This window comes from Ambystoma mexicanum, chromosome 4p, assembly GCF_040938575.1.
Source record: "Ambystoma mexicanum isolate Mex_15411 chromosome 4p, UKY_AmexF1_1, whole genome shotgun sequence".
NCBI classification, from domain to species: domain Eukaryota; kingdom Metazoa; phylum Chordata; class Amphibia; order Caudata; family Ambystomatidae; genus Ambystoma; species Ambystoma mexicanum.
The window spans coordinates 460,937,100-460,940,290 of record NC_090927.1 but is presented as its reverse complement, the minus strand read 5'-3'; positions in this window follow the sequence as shown (position 1 = coordinate 460,940,290).

Genomic DNA, 3,191 nt, shown 5'->3' with positions numbered 1-3,191 from the left:
AAGAACTAGTAGTGGACTAACCTGATGAAAACCTAGCTGCTGCAAAAATCTATGCAGTGTAGTGTGGCCAGTCACGCGAGACAATTCAGGACTAAAACATAACCTGAAACCAGAAACAAGACCAGAATGCACTAGGTCAGATAAATAAAAAACCTAGGTTCAAAGTGGAGTGCCTATGACTAAGGCAAAAATAATAATAATAGCTCACCTGGAGGGCGCCCCATGCAGTTTAAGATGATCCAGCGCTGCATGTATTTGAAAAGTGAAGAGGCAGCGCAACTTAGCCTGAGCCTTCAACGCCGTCTGTGAATGACTACAAAAGTGGCAAAAGAGCTTCATTACAATGTTAAATGGCAAGCAGTGACCCACGGCTTACCAGAGTACAAGGGCACTGCATGAAATGCCTCTAAAAGATCTCCAATAAAATGGGAGGAAGCCATGAGACAACCACACCGTTCTGGGGGATCCAAAAGGTGTTTAAATGTAAATGCACGAAAAGCCCAATAAATCAAATGGAGCTACGAGCACAATTGAAATGAGAAGGTAAACTTAAGGGCAAATGGCAGCTGTCTAAGATAAACCGTGCTATGTTTAAATATAAACACACGAAGTGCCAAATAAATCAATTGGAGCAGCTCGCACAATTGAAATGTAATAGTGAGCTCAAAGGCAACAAACAGTAGTCTAAAGGGCGACGCTGCAAAGTTAATTATGCAGAGGACTGTAGCTGAAAAGCTATTAACATTGCAGGAAGGCTGGCCACATGCTTACCTGCAAAACGGTTGCTGTATAATGGAATTGTCCAGCAACGAGGGAGAACAGATGGTAATCTCTTTGTTTAAAACTAGTTGTAAATTCGAAACGCTACGCATGCGTGTAGGGACCTGCAAGGAGTGGCTGGCTACAGCCAATAGTAAACAAAAGCCTTTTTGAAGGCAAAACTAAAGACTGACTGCGCATGTCAGCAAGTGCTGCCAGTAAAGACATTCCACGAGCAGAACAAAGCGCAAATAATGCAGCCCAAGTTAAAAGGAAATGATGATGAAAAACGCCGCTGCTGATAGAAAAAATAATACTAAATAAATACTAGAAAAGGATGAACATCAGACTAAAAAGCAGCGTAAATAAATTTTGGGCTGCCATCACCACACCAAGTGAATTCTGGGAGTTGTAGTCCAATTTAGGCCAGAACCATATAACAGGCTCCATATCTCTAAGCAATTCTAGAGCTACTATACAATGACTAAAAGAGTGTTTTTAGACCAGAGATAGGCAAGAAAGATGGTAAAAAAGCTTTGGCTGAAAAGGCGATAATCTAATGTAAAAGATGTTAAATTGTGTCAATTAAACTAAATAGCTAAACAGTCATAATAGCCATAGAGGGCAAATAGAGAAATGCAGAACAAGCTTGCTAGCGACTATTGAAGTCCCACGACTCCAATGTGTTAAGGCCTTTGTGGAGTGTTTTTAAATTAAACATCCACATTTGTTCTTTGTAGGACAATTTATTAGCCAGTTGTATTGTGTTATTAGCAAAACATTTTTCCAAACAAAACCAGATTAAAGAGTCTGGGTTGTGTCCCATTTCTACGCAATGAATCACTAGTGGAGCCGAAAGGTTGCGTGTTCTAATTTTAGACCGGTGCTCATTGATACGTAGATGGACTTCCCTAGAGGTTTTTCCTACATACAAAAGCTGACACGGGCACTGGATAGCATAAATAACATTCTTACTTTTGCACGTAGTGAATGTACGTAGTGCCCAAGATCTACCATTGTAAGAAAAGTCTGTAATTTTTTTAGAAAATTTACAAGCTGCGCACGAAGTGCACGGATAATGGCCTTTAACCTGATTCAGGTTAATATCTCTGACCTGGTTAATGCGAACAGGAAGTCTGGAGGCCCGGGTTAGTTTCTGCCCTAAATTTTTGCTTTTTTTAAAAGCAAATAAAGGTTTCTCTAGCTGGAGATCTGTGGAATTAAGGATCCTCCAATTTTTCAGAACAATAGCTTTAATTGTCTCACTATGTTGGCAAAAAGTGGACACACAAACTAACTGTTCTTTGTCCACAATTTTGTTTTTAGGTCTTAAAAGGGCATCCCGATTGGTATATCGCGCTCTTTTTCTTGAATGTTTGATAAGTTTACGCGGGTATCCGCGATCTAGCAATCTAGTCTGTAGTACGTCCGCATGAGTATTAAATTGTATAAGGTTGGAACAATTGCGGCGTAACCGTAAAAACATCCCATAAGGGAGATTACGTAAAAGACTTTTAGGGTGTTGGCTTTCAAACTGTAGTGTCATGTTCCTTTCTGTGGGTTTTCTATAGAGCTCGGTCTGCAGGAACCCATCCTCGCTGTAAATAGATAGATCTAGGAACGCGATACGGGAGGTAGAGTGTTCCAGGGTAAATTTGATGTTGATATCTACTTGATTAAGCCACTGAACAAAAAGTTCAAGTGTGGCAATATCACCCTCCCATAGCAGTAAGATGTCGTCAATATACCGACGGTATAACTTGATGTTAGTAATATAAGGATTACCATCATTCAGAACAAAATTCTCTTCAAACAAGGCCATAAAAATAATAGCCAAGTTGGGGGCAAACGCACAGCCCATTGACGTGCCTTTAGTTTGTGTGAAAAACTCATCCTTGAACTTAAAAAAACTGTTACAAAGAACCAATTCCACACATGTGGTCAAAAAATTAGTGGGAACCGTATGTGCAGATGGTCGGCGGTCCAACATAATTTGTAAGCACTGAATAGCCTTATCTTGGGGAATATTGGTATAAAGAGCCTCTATATCTAAGGCCACCAAGGTCTGTTTGGAGGCATCAAATGGAAGGCCTTCCACCAAATTAATAACATCCCTAGAATCTAACAGAAATGTAGGCGTCGCCATTGCCAAAGGTTTAATAAACACATCTATGTATTTGGATAACGGCTCTAAAATAGAGCCGCATCCCGAGACTATTGGACGGCCAGGCGGGTTAGATGTGTTCTTATGAATCTTGGGGATGATATAAAAAAGGGGAGTTCTTTCCTCTGAGAAATTAATAAACTCAAATTCTTTTTTAGACAATATTCCCTCTTCAAGTGCTTTTTCAGAAAGGCTGGAGATCTTCTTTTTAATCAAAGCAGTAGGATCGGCAATCATTTTACGGTAATGACCTGGAATGTTAAGAAGT